The following is a 17,409-nucleotide window of genomic DNA, read 5'->3' as shown; positions in this document are numbered from 1 at the left end:
GGTAAAAGAGAACATAAACACATGCACTCCTAAGGCAACAATGTTCTACACTTAAAACACGCTATAATGTCACATCGTTGCGGTTTCCGACCTATTAGTCCAATGGAATGCGACACTGTTACTATCCCAATGTAAGAAGTATATTTCAAGCGCATGACATACATTCTCCTTGCAGATTTCTCTACGATAAACTATGGTGATAAACTATAATATGAAAAACTACTTTTTTAAAACATCCATTCCTTGTGATAAACGTACAATATAGCTTTCCCGAGGGGTATAGCTCTCCACTATTCACATACGATGACGGTGCAGAAATTATATTATGCTCACATCAGTCCTATATGAAATGATCTTTAGTAAAGGAGAATGCCTCTTACAGGGAAAGAGGCAAACATGCAGAAGCGGTGTTTGACATGTGAAATTACACACCATGCCACCATTAACTCCGTAAACAGGCCATCTGTCAAGCAGATGTATACACGGAGATTGTAGTACCTCACAAACACCTGCCGCATATTTAGAATCACCGTAGTTATGAAACTGAAGACTATTTTATGCCCAAGACACGGCAGGGGAATGGAGTACGTCGCGTAAATCTTTGTTTGTCTAGAGGAATGTGTCGAAACAGGATGGAAGTCCTCTGATGACCGAGAGGTTTGTTAACGATCGCACGTGGACAGTGCTCTAAGCCACACACAGGACACGCAGTTGTATGCTAGTCGAACGGATGCATCCCAACAGAAAAACGGAAAAAAATGGTAAATGGTCAAATGACATACAGCGACATTTCCCTCTCTCTCTAGAATGCATCATCAGTCTACCATTGAATCCTACCTCGTTAGAACTCCATTGCAACCGTTCACTCCATCCACTCTCTGTCATACTTCAACACAGAAACCAGTAAGTTTAGAGGCAGATGGTTCTCTTTTTTCCAGGAAAGGATCAAAGACATCAGTCAACTCGCCCGCATCACTATTACCTCAATAGACATACAGTAGAATGTTGCCTCGACGAAAAATGAAAGATTGTATCCCAGGTTCACGGTGCTTCCATCTCGCCGTTATCCCGTACTCCTCTTGCTGTCGCAACTCGTTCCCATGTACAAGAATTGATTTTCACCAGTCAGAAGACATGCAAGTACGCCCTCAATTTCCCCGCATTTCGGCGGATTTTCCCTTTATTTATACATATTTTCTGTCATTATACCGATTTTATGTTACTTCTAAACATGTGAACACGACATCACTTCTCGTTCATGTTCCCAAGTTACTTGCAAATGTAGTACAGGTGCCAACACCTAGAGCAAATGCACTATTTTTCTGGTCGGACGGCATAGTGTAGCACTGTATTCGAATCCGGCCAGTCAGCTCCAAATGCATATTCTACAGTTGCAGCACGTTTGCTCTGTTTTCTGTGTCTATGCATATGTCGCAGAAGGCTCCCATGACGTGCCCTTCCCGCTGGTGGATCCAACTTCGAACATAGAACATCCGTACGTAACGCGTGATTGCTAAACCTTCGAGCCCTGTCCCACATGTGACATTTTCTGGATCCGGTTGGATGGTTGATTTGAAAGAGGGGGGGAGAGACCAAAATGCTATGTCATCGGTCCCTCGTTCCGATTAAAATAATTCCACCAGGGTGGGAGTAAAATAATCGAGACATACAAAACACAGCTGGAAGAAAGGAGAAAACCACAAGAATGACAAAAAAAAAAAAGAGCAGATTACCATGGTTGACTGACCACGAGAATAAAAAGGAAAAGCCCGCCACTCTGGAACACATTAAAAGCTCCATCCTAAAAGCACTTGAGTGGAGGACACAGAGGGACAGAGGACATGCTCTTCAACTTAGATCAAATGATAAAACTAACCCTCACGAATAAAACGTAAAACTAAAGCTGCTATTGAGGCATTGTCGCCCAATACTGAAGGTAGGATGCTGGGGAAGTTTAATGTCAATAATTTTAGAGGCGATTCTCTGTACCTCTACGAATACTTGCCACTTTTCTGTTGTTTTATGACTCTTGAGATTGTTCCATAGTTTAAGCCTATAGCTGAGAACTTGACTACATGTGGTGTTCCACCACATATGTTTTCTCTTTCACAGGGGTTAACGTATTTTTATTGTCTGATTCACTTTCAGACAAATTTTTGGTATACACTCTATGGATTTCTTCAATGATTTTCTTCATGTTGAGTTCTAGGTATTCAGGACCAGGACTACTCTTGACCTTTTTCTGTAGGACTGAAATTGTGCTTTGATTTGGAGTGAGTGGTGGTGTGACTCGAAGAAGTCTCTCCTGGTTTTTACATTGAGGACTTCTTCGGTGTTCCTTCTGGAGACAGCAATATGATCAATCGAATTCTCCGAATGTTTTATTGGGGGATTAATCTCTATTTAGTTTTTTGTGTGCGTTTCTTGAATTTTGTTGACATAATTTTGTGATGAAAATTTTTCCAGTATCTTGTGAGCGCTTAATCAGTTTCATTGGCTCTGCTATATGCGGTGTACGGTCCTATGATTCTCTTGCGTTTCTTTTGCCAACCGCTCACTGAAGGCACCTATCTTGATGTGATGTTTAGGGATCTTGTTCTTGATTTCCTCCAGAAGTTCCCAGAAGTCCCCTAACACCCGTGGGTCTTTTCTGTTGTATTGATTTGTTGGTGCGTGCACGTAGATCAGTGTGTACGCCTTGTTTCCTGATTTCATTGAAAATATTGAGAGTCTTTCTTCAGGTGACGTAAAGTGAATGACTGATTCTGTGATGGATTTGTGTACTGAAAATACTGCTCTAAACTATTTCGGTCCTGTGTTGATATCCACTGCACGTTTTCGTTTAAATAACCTGTGATTCTCAGACACAAAGTGATTTTAAAACGGGTTCCTTGCAATGTCATAATTCTGATTCTGTATCTGTCCACGGTATTCGTCAGCTGTTTCAGTTTCCCTGGTTTCAGTGAAGTATTTACGTTCTGTGAACCTGTGAAAAACCGTTTTTTCGAAGAATATTGAGAAACTCCTATCCTTCTCTGCATGGGATGTCTGGTCCCTCAGAACCCTATGACCAAAACGGGAATCCAGTTTATTACCCCTGAGGCCTGGGGTAATGGAATTATTTCCTGCTGTTCTACCACGGTTGCTTCAAGATCAAGAATGTTTTTGTTAAAATGCGAGGGAGATCATGAGAACGTAAGACTTCATTGTTAAGATCAAACCGAATGTCTAACAACCGAAACAACTGAGTGAACAATCGCTGACCAACGGCCACTGGATGCCAGATTAGACGCTGATGGGTTTTGTTATAGTGTTTGGTCCACCCTGAGTATTTCGTTTTCTCAGTACTACCCCTGTCTGAGAGGCTTTCCTCCTATCCGCCTCCCGGGAAGGCGCTCGATGGGGGATCTGCCAACCTCAGTCAGGAAATGTGGTGTCTCTCGTAAGAGTCACCAAGCGCTTTTTCTCTCGTGTTACAGCAGACATTTGCAAATTCATTCTTGCATTGTGTAGCTGGAGTCAGAGGAAACTAGTAATGCTCATAATGCGGCGCCCAGTGACCTCGGAAAGAGTCGGTTCGTTTCCAGTTACAAATAAAATGATTTTTAAAGCGGAATTTTACGTGTCCATTCAATACAGCGGTCCCAGAGTAGCCTGGTGCGATATTTGTTTGATCGATTGTATTAGCAGGGACAGTAAAACTCGAAGAATAACCAGTGCTTCAGGTGCGATAGCACTACCCTGGCCGACGCAGTCTGTTACCGCCAAGCATGCACCGCTACTGACACGCTACTTGACTGCCGTTTATGTTTCGTGTTTTAGTGTCCCTGTTAATGCATACTAATAAAACAGATATAGCATTAGGCTAATTTTGGAGCGCTCTATCGAATGGGCATGTATAATTCCGCTTTAAGAAATATTTTGTTTGTAATGGAAAGCACTCCGACGCTTTTCGTCGACAATGGGCGTCGCATGAAAGACTTGATGAACGCTATTTGTTAGCGCTGACTCCAGCTGCTCAATGTGAAAACGAATTTATAAATATCTGCTGGAACGACAGAGAAAATGAGCCTGACAATTCTTAGGAGAGACACCATACATATATGCTTTGCTGTCTGTGCCTACGAGAATAGTGTCTTTTCCTCTCTTATACTTCCGGAAAAAGATTAGTACATCTGGAAAGAAGATATCAATCTTGATATAATGACGACATATGCCACCTTGAGGTAGAATATATACTGATAGTAGTTTCATCGTCGTCAACCAACACAGCGTAGTGGCATCACTACTATAGCGACATCTGTGTCTACCCTTTAATAGGGAATTCTCACAGCCAGAAAGCTCAGTCTGCTACAAATGTGTGAAGCAAGAAGGCAGCCATGCCATGGAGACGCACTCATGCTTACTGCAGCCAAGCGAGCTAGTTGAAAGGGGTCAAACTGTGGCCTCCCGAGAGGCGGGATGGTCGTTTAGGAGGACTGCCACATAAGATATGTGCAACACTGCTGGTATCAGTGGTCACGTGATCATTCTCACACCTGTAGATGCGGTTCTGGACATCCACGCAGCACAGATGCCTGTCAGGATCATTGTATTGTAAGGGCATCAGTGGCAGATTGTGCAGCTACCACAGCAGAGATAAGAAGGTTTGTGAGCCCAGACGTGTCAACACCAACTGCTGAAAACCGGTTATTAGCAGTGGGTTAATACGGGCACGCACACCTCTAGCCTGCCTTCACTCACGCCACAGCATCGACGCGTACGGCTCGACTGGTGCCATGGGAGGATCACTTAGAAGATGGACTGGCGCGCCATGGTCTTCAGCGATGAAAGCAGATTCTGCCTGCACACAAGCGATGGTCGTCTGCTCGTACGACGTAAACCTAGTGAGTGCTGTACGAATGCATTCGCCCAACACACACTGGCCCATGGGACCCATCACAAGCCTTATAATCTGGCGTGCGATAAGCTGCAACACTCGTTCACCTTAAATTATTTTGGATGGAACGCTAGCCAACGCTCGGTGCATACAGGATGTTGTTAGACACATTCTTTTGCCATTGTTACGACAGGAAGGTGATCTGATGTTCCAGTAGAATAATTTTATTTATTTTTATTTACACCTCAAGTTCAGTAGGACCAAATTGAGGAGTAAATGTCCAAGGTCATGGAACGTGTCAGAATATGAAATTACAACATAAAAGTAATAAAAGATAAAAATAAAATGTTTATGAACCCGAAAAAAGTCAAGCCATCAAGAATGCAACAAGAATCGGCTTAATTTTTCAAGGAACTACTCGACAGAATAGAAGGAGTGACCCATGAGGAAACAGTAAGGAATATATATATTGAGAGGCCAATGTCAAAAATAACCAGATTCGTGAACAGGGGTTGACAAGAGGTTCGTGAACTTACACCACTTATTGCCCAAATCGCCCGTTTCTGAGCCAAAAATATCCTTTTAGAATTGGAAGAGTTACCCCAAAATATAATACCACACGACATAAATGAATGAAAATAAGCGAAGTAGACTAACTTTCGTGTCGAACGATCACTCACTTCAGATAAAATTCGAATCGTTAAAATTGCAGCATTAAGTCTTTGAGCAGGATCCTGAATGTGGGCTTTCCACGACAGTTTACTATCTATCTGATGCTGCTATGGTCGCAGGTCCGAATCTTGCCTCGGGCATGGATGTGTGTGACGTCCTTAGGTTGGTTAGGTTTGAGTAGTTCTAAATCTAGGGGACTGATGACCTCAGATGTTAAGTCCCTTAAGGCTTAGAACTATTTTATCCATTTGAACTATCTATCTGAACACCTAAAAATTTGATCTGTTCAGTTTCACTAACCATATGCCCATTCTGTGAAATTATAACGTCAGGTTTTGTTGAATTGTGTGTTAGAAACTGTAAGAACTGAGTCTTACTGTGATTTAGCTTTAGTTTATTTTCTACTAGCCAGGAACTTAGTTAATGAACTGCACTATTTGAAACTGAGCCAGTGTTGCACATAACATGCTTTACTACCAAGCTAGTGTCATCAGTAAATAGAAATATTTTAGAGTTACTCGTAATACTAGAGGGCATATCATTTATATAAATAAGGAACAGAAGTGGCCCCAACACTGAGCAATGGGGCACCCCTGCACTTGACTATACCCCACTAAGAACCCACATCATAGCCATTCTCAACATTGTGAATAATAACCTTTACTGTCTGTTGCTGAAAATTCTGAGCCACTCCCAGTATTCCGTAATGGTCCAACTTCTGGAGCAATATTTTGTGATAAACACAATCAAATGCCTTAGTTAAAAAATGCCTTAGTTAAAAAAATATGCCTAGCGTTCGAAACCTTTTGTTTAACCCATCCAGTACCTCACAGTCAAAAGAGAATATAGCATTTCCAGTTGTTAAATGGCTTCTAAAGCCGAACTGTACATTTGATATCAAATCGCGTGATATAAAATGATCAATTATCCTTACATACACAGCCTTTTCAATAACTTTAGCAAACACTAAAGGCATAGAAATAGATCTAAAATTTTCTACATTATCTCTTTCTCCCTTTTCATAAAGCGACTCTACTACTGAGTACTTTAATCATTCAGGAAACTGACCATTCCTAAAGGAAAAATTACAAATACAGCCAAATACAGGTCTAATATGTGCAGCACAGTAATATTCTTCTAGGCACTCCATCACAACCATGAAAGTCCTTAGTCTTCAGTGATTTAATTATTAACTCAATCTCCTCCTTGTCTGTATCACAGAGGAGTATTTCAGACATCAACCTCAGAAAGGCATTTTCCAAGAAAGATATATCATTCCCTGTAGAAACTAAATTTTTATTTAATTCACCAGCAATGCTCAGAAAATGATTCTTAAATACTGTACTATATCTGATTTACCAGTAACAGAAATATTTTTACTACGAACTGACTATATCGTCGACCTTGTGCTGCTGACCAGATACTTACTTCACAAATGACCATATGGCATTAATTTTATCCTCTGAATTAGCTTTTCTATTTGCATACCACATACTCTTTGCCTTCCTAATAACATTTTAAGCACCTTACAGTACTGTTTGTAGTGGGCTACTGTAGCTTGATTGTGACTACTTCTAAAATTTTGATATAATTCCCACTTTGTTCTACATGATATCATTATTCCATTAGTCAGCCACCTGGGCTGCCTACTACTGATGGTACCCCGTTTAGAGCGTTCTAATGGAAAGCAACTCTCAAAGAGCATGAGAAATGTGTTAAGGAAAGCATTATATTTATGATCTATGTTATTGGCGCTATAAACATACTGTCACTCTGGTTCCTTGACAAGGTTTAAAAAAACTATCTATTGCTATTGGATCAACTTTCCTACATAATTTGTAGTTATATGTGACATTTTTTTAAGTGCTAAAGCTTTTTAGTGTTAAAATTTGTGCGTCATGGTCTGAAAGGCCATTCACTCTTTTACTAACAGAATGCCCATCTAGTAATGAAGGATGAATAAAAATATTGTCTATGGCTGGGTTACTGTTCCCCTACGCCCTAGTTGGATAAAACACAGTCTGCATCAGATCATATAAATTTAGGAGATCTACCAACATCCTTTTTCTTGCACTATCATATACAAAATTTATATTGAAGTCACCACAAATAACTAATTTCTGGTACTTCCTACAAGGTGAATCAAGAACTCTCTCTAGCTCGAGCAGAAATACTCTGAAGTCAGAGTTATGGGATCTATAAACTAGAGTTCTGCCTGACCGAGTAAGTGAGCACAAAATACGAGGTGGGGCGAGCACACCCTAACTGGATAGGCTGTCCGCACTACTTCTAGTGTCCGAGCATAGAAGCCGTGACCGAATACATAGCACGTAACTTCAAACACATTACACGAGTCATTATCCGTGTGAGACTGCAGCCAGTGCGGGCTTGTCATTTGTGGTGTATCTCTGTAATCATGCACCGCGAGGAAGCCAGTGCAGTAAGACGTAAGACTGAAACCAATGTTTACACATTGAGGAAACGGGAAGCTCTAAAAAGCCAAGTATGGAGTACATTTCTGTTGGTTGTTGACGAAAACAGTGCGTCTACTGGGTACGTATCGTGCATAAAATGCTCCACATTATTATGTTTCCAGTCGGTAACCACTCGTTTAAAGAAACACAGGTGCAAGAAACCTCACAAAGATACATCTCCTTAAGGGATACCGGCAGTAATAAAAAAAAATAGTATTACAGCAAAGTGTGTTGCAATTTTTGCTAAAGATATGACACCTTTTCATGCTGTTTCCGGTGAAGGTTTTAGAGAACTAGGACAAGAATTGATACATCTAGGTGCGTATTATGGAGAAGTTAACGTGGCAAATGTCATGCCACATCCCTCTACTATAAGCAGACATGTAAAAGAACAAGTTGATGCAATACGGAACAGCATAATGCCTTCTGTTATTGCGGACGTTATTAATAAAACATGTGCTGCGACAGTTGATATGTGGACTGATTCGCATAATCAGGTGCACTTTTTGACGCTTACAACACATTACATTAACACAGATTGGTCTCTTGTGAACAATGTTTTATTTACAACAAAACTCCCGGACGTTAAGAAGACGGGAGTAAATATTATGAAAGAAATTGAAAAGAGGATCGCTGATTGGTACATTTCGCCGGACATGTTGCAGAGTTTTGTTTTTGTCTCCGACGAGGGTGCCAATGTAATAAAGGCTTTGGAAAATCACGAAAGGATTCCTTGTGCTGCTCGTTGTATAAACACAGCACTTAGTCATACTTTCGATGAAGATAACTTCTTGTTAAATCATACCCCGAACATCGCATCAGTTGCATTGTAAGGTACATTAAGAAAAGTGGCCTCAGCTCGTCTTCGAAATCATCGATGAAATAACAGCTGGAACAGCTTGTACACTTTGCTGGAATACTTACACACTCAGTATAACGAAGTTGCTGCTTTTCTGTCGGAAAAGGACTCCGCTTACAGATTGCAAGGATATGATAATGAGCTTGCAGGACAAATTGCGCATTTTCTGAGACGATTTAAAGAGTCCGCAGATGAATTAGTAGGCGAAAAAGAACCGACAATCCAGTTAGTTCTTCTTTGATTTCACAAACTGCAACAAATTTGCAGTGTCAATGACAATGACTGTGAGGTGAGTAATTACTGCAGTTAAAAGCACTGTTCCATTATGATACGCGATATATTTATAATTAATTAGCGTAATTGATGTGTACTAACAGATATGTATTTTTGAACAGTAGGTACAAAGGATTAAAAATCGAGCCTTGACTTTCGTTTGCGAGAAGATTGTGATTACTTCCAGACATAAAATTGCTACGTTTCTTTGGCCGCCTTTCCTTGATGAAATAGATGAAAAGCAGGAAATTCTTAGCAATGTGCGACAAATGTGTGCTACTTACGCAGGTACAACATGCAATCATTAATATAATTGTTTTTGCACAGTTAGTGGATAGTGTATGATAGAGAAACGGGAATGTTATAATTCGTATAATATTTCATTAACGTAAAACATCAAGATTTTACGGGAACGTTTCGATGATTTCCACATCAGTTCTGTATTACTTGTCTCTTTTGTTTATTATCATAGATCCCTCAAGTACTGTGTCATCACCACCCAGAAAGAGAGATCGTTTCAGGGAATGGAGGAACAACAGATCATCCGCAGCAGATGAAGTAGATCTCTACATTTTGATGCACCCAGGAGATGATTATGACATCTTAAAGTGGTGGAGCAGACGTGAAACAGAGTTACCAGACCTGGCTGCAGTTGCAAGACGTATTTTATGCATCCCAGCAACAAGCGCACCTAGTGAATGATGCTTTAGTAAAGCCGGCATGTTACTAACAAATCGCCGCAGCTAATTAAATCCGGAACGCTTTAGTGATTTACTGCTGATCAACGATAACTATAATTTTGTTTCTGTTGCAAACAAGTGAAAAGTATGACAAGTTACGTCTGTAAATGTATAATGTTCTTTGTATGCTTTCTTTATGAAGATGGTTGTCTTCTAGATTACAGGGACAGCACTTATTTAATGTTTCCTGTTAATGAAAGGAAAACTATATCATCTGTTTGGAAATGAGACTCGTCTTCTATCCGTGATTGTATTGAAATATTTTACTTTCCAAGTGCTTTATGAATTTAGCTGTGTCACATACCCGTTCTTGGAAACGTTACTTTTGTATTTAAAGAGAAAAAGACACAGATAAATATATAAATACATTGTGTGTGTGTGTGTGTGTGTGTGTGTGTGTGTGTGTGTGACAGAGAGGCGTTGGGTTTGTACAGCACAGTGCAGCGAGCCGGGGCTAGGCGAGGTGAGACGTCAGCGGTGACCGGTCATGCTCGGTTATCCGTGTGTCCGGAATCCGGACAACAGACATGGGGCGAGTACGTGACCGAGCCGAGTCGTGTGGGGCCGGATACGAGCGGCTCGGTCCCCCCCCCCCCCCCAACCACCCTCAACAGGCAAGCCGTGACCGGTCAAAAATTGAGCGTTGCAGCACTCTACTATAAACAAGAACAATTAGAATTTAGTTTCACTAAATTCAACTGACCCTGCACAACATTCAAATATCTGTTCAGTGCAGTGCCGTGATACGTCTATGGACTCAAATGGAATACTGTTTTTTACGAACATAGCCACCGCCCACCCCGTCCCCACCCCGCAAGGAACTCCTTGAAAAACAGCCAGCTAATCTCTATCCTGGTAAAGGAAGCCTCTGAATTGTTAAATTATATATGTGGTGCTCCGACATACCAATAATTTTAGAGTCAACATCTATAAGCAGTTCACTAACTTTAATGCCTCCTATATTTTGATGAAATATGCTAATTCCTTCTCTACTTGGAAACATGATGTCCTCTGAAGGTGAGTCCTTAGTTAGAGGGACTTCCTTTAAGCAGGTGTACCTATCAGCTGACTTCAATCTAAAAAAGGTGCAGATGAGTATAGAGTAATATCAACAGCAGCAGAAAATGGTATAACGGGAGAAGGATTCGTTATTAATAGGAAGGTAGAGTAGAGAGTATGTTACTGTGAACAATTCAGTGACAGGGTTGTTCTTGTCAGAATCGACAGCAAACCACCACCGACAACAAGGGTTCACGTATACATGCCGAGGATAATACAGTGTACAAAGGGGATGAAAATCTAATATTCATGGGGGACTGCTATATAGTTGTAGGGGAAGGAGTAGAAGAAAAGGTTACAGGAGAGCCGCCCGCGGTGGATGAGCGGTTCTAGGCACTTCAGTCCGGAACCGCGCGACTGCTAAGGTCGCAGGTTCGAATCCTGCCTTGGGCATGGATGTGTGTAGTGTCCTTAGGTTAGTTACGCTTAAGTAGTTCTAGGGGACTGATGACCTCAAATGTTAAGTCCCATAGTGCTCAGAGCCATTTGGACCATGAGAACCATTTTGCAGAACATTTCCTTGACACCGGTCATCCTATGGAATACAACAACACGGAGATTCTGGCTTGCACGTCCAGCTATTTGGATAGCGTTATTAAGGAAGCTGTTGAAATCAGACTATCAAGCAACCTTATTAACAGAGATGGTGGATTTTGTTTAAATACTGCTTGGAATCCGGCTAGACAGAGGAACAGAGGGACAGATCAGTGCTACCTCACCTGTTGATTAATAGCAACTATCGATATTTCTGATGTTGGTTATCTTTGGTTGTGTTGAAACTTGTTCTGTGTGTGGTGTCTTCCTTGTTTTTCCTCTGTGAACCGAGGTATTAAATTTGCTTGCACATTTTTTCTTCCTTGCATTTGTGCCTTGAGAATGGCAGGGTGTGCTCCTGTCGAAATATCGGCGGTGTTCGACGACGTCACCCGGCAGCAACCCCGTAAGTTATTTGAACATTTGAACCATTTTTGTTGCAGGAGCATATGGGACTGGGACACAAGGAATGAGATAGGAGAAAGATTAATTGAATTCTGTGACAGTTTTCAGCTAGTAACAGCGAATACTCTGTTCAAGAATCACAAGAGGAGGAGGTATACTTGGAAAAGGCCGGATGAGACGCGAAGATTTGAGTTAGATTACATCATGGTCAGACAGAGATTCCGAAATCAGATACTCGATTGTAACGCATACCCAGGAGCAGATATAGACTAAGACCACAAAGTAGTAGTGATGAAGAGTAGGCTGAAGTTTAAGACATTTGTCAGGAAGAATCAGCACCCTCAGAAGTGGGATACGGAAGTACTAACGAATGACTAGATACGGTTGAACTTCTCTAAGACTCTAGATACAGCAATAAGGAATAGCTCAGAAGGCAGTACAGTTGAAGAGGAATGGACACGTCTAAAAAGGGTCATCATAGAAGTTGGGAAAGAAAACATAGGTACAAAGAGGGTAACTGCGAAGAAATCATGGGTAACATAAGAAATACTTCAATTGACGGATGAAAGGAGGAAGCACAAAAACGTTCCGGGAAATTCACGAATACAGAAATACAAGTCGCTGAGGAATGAAATAAATAGGAAGTGCAGGAAACCTAAGACGAAGTGGCTACAGGAAAAATGCGAAGCCATCGAAAAAGAAATTACTGTCGGAAGGACAGTCTCAACATAAAGGAAAGTCAAAACAACATTCGGTGACATTAAAATCAAGCATGATAACATTGAGAGTGCAACGGGAATTCCACTGCTAAATGCAGAGGAGAGCGGATAGGTGGAAAGAATACATTGAAAGCCTCTATCAGGGGGAAGATTTGTTTGATGTGATAGAAGAAGAAACAGGAGTCGATTTAGAAGAGATAGGGGATCCAGTATTAGAATCAGAATTTAAAAGAGCTTTGGAGGACTTAAGATCAAATAAGGCAGAAGGGCTAGGTAACATGCCATCGAAATGTCTAATCTTATCGGTGAAAGTGGCAACAAAACGGCTATTGACGTTAGTGTGTAGAATGTATGAGTCTGACGACATACCATCTGACTTTCGGAAAAACATCATCCACACAATTCCGAAGACAGCAAGAGCTGACAAGTGCGAGAATTATCGCACAATCAGCTTAACAGCTCATGCGTCCAAGTTGCTTACAAGAATAATATACAAAAGAATGGAAAATTGAGGATGCGCTAGATGACGAACACTTTGGCCTTAGGAAACGTAAAGGCACGAGAGAGGCAATTCCGACGTTGCAGTTAATAATGGAAGCAAGACAAAAGAAAAATCAAAACACGTTCATTGGGGTTACGACATGGAAAAAGCGTTCGACAATATAAAATGGTGCAAGATGTTCGAAATTATGAAAAAAGTGAGGGTAAGCTATAGGGAGAGACGGGTCATATACAATATGTACAACAGCCAAGAGGGAATAATAAGAGTGGACGATCAAGAACGAAGTGCTCGTGTTAAAAAGTGTGTAAGACAAGACTGTAACCTTTCGCCAAACTATTCAATCTGCACATCGAGGAAGCAGTGATGGAAATAAAAGAAAGCTTCAGGAGTGGAATTAAAATTCAAGGTGAAAGGATATCAATGATAGGATTCGCCGATGACATTGGTGTCCTGTGTGAAAGTGAAGAAGAATTGCATGATCTACGGAACGATATGAACAGTGTAATAAGTACAGAGTATGGGTTGAAGAAGAAAGACGAAGATAATGAGAAGTAGTAGAAATGAGAACAGCGAGAAACTTAACATCAGGTTTGATGGTCACGAAGTAGATGAAGTTAAGGAATTCTGCTACGTAGGCAGTAAAATAACGAATGGCGGATGGAGCAAGGAGGACATCAAAAGAGACTAGCACTGGCAAAAAGGGCATTCCTCACCAAGAGAAGTCTAGTAATATCAAATATCGGCCTGAATTTGAGGAAGAAATTTCTGAGAATGTACGTCTGGAGTACAGCATTGTATGATAGTGAAACATGGACTGTGGGAAAACAGGAACAGAAGAGAATCGAAGCATTTGAGTTATGGTGCTACAGACGAATGTTGAAAATTAGGTGGACTTATAAAGTAAGGAATGAGGTGGTTCTGCGCAGAATCGGAGAGGAAAGGAATACGTGGAAAACACTGATAAGAAGAAGGGACAGGATGATAGGACATATGTTAAGACATGAGGGAATTACTTCCATGGTACTAGAGGGAGCGGTAGGGGGCAAAAACTATAGGGGAAGACAGAGATTGGAATACATCCAGCAAGTAGTTGAGGACGAAGGGTCGCAAGTGCTACCCTGCAATGAAGAGGTTAGCACAGGAGAGGAATTCGTGGCGGTCCGCATCAAACCAGTCAGAAGACTGATGACGAAAAAAAAAAAACTTCTACACCTTGTAAACAGGCCTCAATAGGCCTAACGATAGCGACCGCCCTATATGTCATCCTCACCGACTGGCATCACTGAATGCGGATATGTAAGGCAGTGAGATCGGCACTGTTGTCAGTGGAGACGGTACTATTCGATCAAGTAACGCCTCGATTAGCATAACGACAATAAGTGAACCTGGGTTGGTCAACAGCTCATAGTGGGCCGGATGGTCTCACATCCAAGTGCAACCACGCCCGATGGTGCTTAACTTCCGTGATCTAACAGGAACCGGTGCGTCCGCCGCGACACGCCTCTGATTTAAATGTGCAGACATTTTTAATTTTGCAGCATCCTACATCCAAATATTCTCAGTCATCTTCAGCCAGTACCATGCATTCTATTTTTTGTGTTTATTTGTTTTGTCAGACTCAATTTCTACACCTACATCTACACCGCAAGCCGCCGGCCGGGGTGGCCGAGCGGTTCTAGGCGCTACAGTCTGGAGCCACGCGACCGCTACGGTCGCAGGTTCGAATCCTACCTCGGGCATGGATGTGTGTGATGTCCTTAGGTTAGTTAGGGTAAGTAGTTCTAAGTTCTAGGGGACTGATTACCTCAGAAGTTAAGTTCCATAGTGCTCAGAGCCATACACCGCAAGCCATCACTTTTCCCCTTTCCTATTGCTCGCAGGGAAGAACGATTGCCCGCAAGCCTCTGTGTGGGCTCGAATATCTCTACTTTGGTCTCTCATGGTCTTCTCACAGATATACATAAAAGGAATGAATATATTTGTTGACTCTTCTAGGAACTACTCTCTCAGAACTTTAACACTAAAACACAGTGATGCAGAACGCCTCTCTTGCAGCGTCTGACACTGGAATTGCTTTGATCAGCTTCGTAACGCTTTCGTGTTTACGGAATGAACCTATAACGAAACGCGCTGCTCTTGCATCTTCAGCCTGTGGGCTATGCGGGTAACGATCCAATAGTCAGGGACTTCGCAGCCAAATACCAGGCATAACAGTGGTGGCCGTAATTTTTCCCGAGGGCATGCAGCTTTACTGTATGGTTAAATGATGATGGCATCCTCTTGGGTAAAATATTCCGGAGGTAAAATAGTCCCCCATTCGGATCTCCGGGCGGGAACTACTCAAGAGGATGTCGTTATCAGGAGAAAGAAAACTGGCATTCAACGGATCGAAGCGTGGAATGTCAGATCCCTTAATCGGACAGGTAGGTTAGAAAATTTTAAAATGGAAATGGATAGGTTAAAGTTGAATGTAGTGGGAATTAGTGAAATTCGGTGGCAGAAGGAACAAGACTTTTGGTCAGGCGAATACAGGGTTATAAATACAAAATCAAATAGGGGTAATGCAGGAGTCGGTTTAATAATGAATAAAAAATAGGAGTTCTGGTAAACTACTACAAACAACACAGTGAACGCATTACTGTGGCCAAGATAGACACGAAGGCCATGCCTACTACAGTAGTACAAGTTTATATGCCTACTAGCTCTGCAGATGACGATGAAATTGAAGAAATGTATGATGAAATAGAAGAAATTATTCGGATAGTGAAGTGAGACGAAAATTTAATAGTCATGGGTGACTGGAATTCGGCAGTAGGAAAAGGGAGAGAAGGAAACGCAGTAGGTGAATATGGATTGGGAATAAGAAATGAAACAGGAAGCCGCCTGGCAGAATTTTGCACAGAGCACAACTTAATCATAGCTAACACTTCTACATCCACATCCATACTCCGCAAGCCACCTGACGGTGTGTGGCGGAGGGTACCTCGAGTACCTCTATCGGTTCTCCCTTCTATTCCAGTCTCGTATTGTTCGTGGAAAGAAGGATTCTCGGTATGCTTCTGTGTGGGCTCTAATCTCTCTGATTTTATCCTCATGGTCTCTTCGCGATATATACGTAGGAGGGAGCAATATACTGCTTGACTCTTCGGTGAAGGTATGTTCTCGAAAATTCAACAAAAGCCCGTACCGAGCTACTGAGCGTCTCTCCTGCAGAGTCTTCCACTGGAGTTTATCTATCATCTTCGTAACACTTTCGCGATTACTAAATGATCCTGTAACGAAGCGCGCTGCTCTCCGTTGGATCTTCTCTATCTCTTCTATCAACCCTATCTGGTACGGATTCGACACTGCTGAGCAGTATTCAAGCAGTGGGCGAACAAGCGTACTGTAACCTACTTCCTTTGTTTTCGGATTGCATTTACTTAGGATTCTTCCAATGAATCTCAGTCTGGCATCTGCTTTACCAACGATCAACTTTATATCATCATTCCATTTTAAATCACTCCTAATGCGTACTTCCAGATAATTTATGGAATTAACTGCTTCCAGTTGCTGACCTGCTATATTGTAGCTAAATGATAGGGGATCTATCTTTCTATGTATTCGCAGCACATTACACTTGTCTATATTGAGATTCAGTTGCCATTCCCTGCAAAAATGGTTCAAATGGCTCTGAGCGCTATGGGACTTAACATCTATGGTCATCAGTCCCCTAGAACTTAGAACTACTTAAACCTAACTAACCTAAGGACAGCACACAACACCCACATTCCCTGCACCATGCGTCAATTCGCTGCAGATCCTCCTGCATTTCAGTACAATTTTCCAATGTTACAACCTCTCGATATACCACAGCATCATCCGCAAAAAGCCTCAGTGAACTTCCGATGTCATCCACAAGGTCATTTATGTATAATGTGAATAGCAACGGTCCTACGACACTCCCCTGCGGCACACCTGAAATCACTCTTACTTCGGAAGACTTCTCTCCATTGAGAATGACATGCTGCGTTCTGTTATCTAGGAACTCTTCAATCCAATCACACAATTGATCTGATAGTCCATATGCTCGTACTTTGTTCATTAAACGACTGTGGGGAACTGTATCGAAGGCCTTGCGGAAGTCAAGAAACACGGCATCTACCTGGGAACCCGTGTCTATGGCCCTCTGAGTCTCGTGGACAAATAGCGCGAGCTGGGTTTCACACGACCGTCTTTTTCGAAACCCATGCTGATTCCTAAAGAGTAGATTTCTAGACTCCAGAAAAGTTATTATACTCAAACATAATAGGT

The sequence above is a fragment of the Schistocerca piceifrons genome, chromosome 1 (genome assembly GCF_021461385.2).
Source record: "Schistocerca piceifrons isolate TAMUIC-IGC-003096 chromosome 1, iqSchPice1.1, whole genome shotgun sequence".
Classification (NCBI taxonomy): Eukaryota; Metazoa; Arthropoda; class Insecta; order Orthoptera; family Acrididae; genus Schistocerca; species Schistocerca piceifrons.
This window is presented reverse-complemented; position numbering follows the sequence as displayed.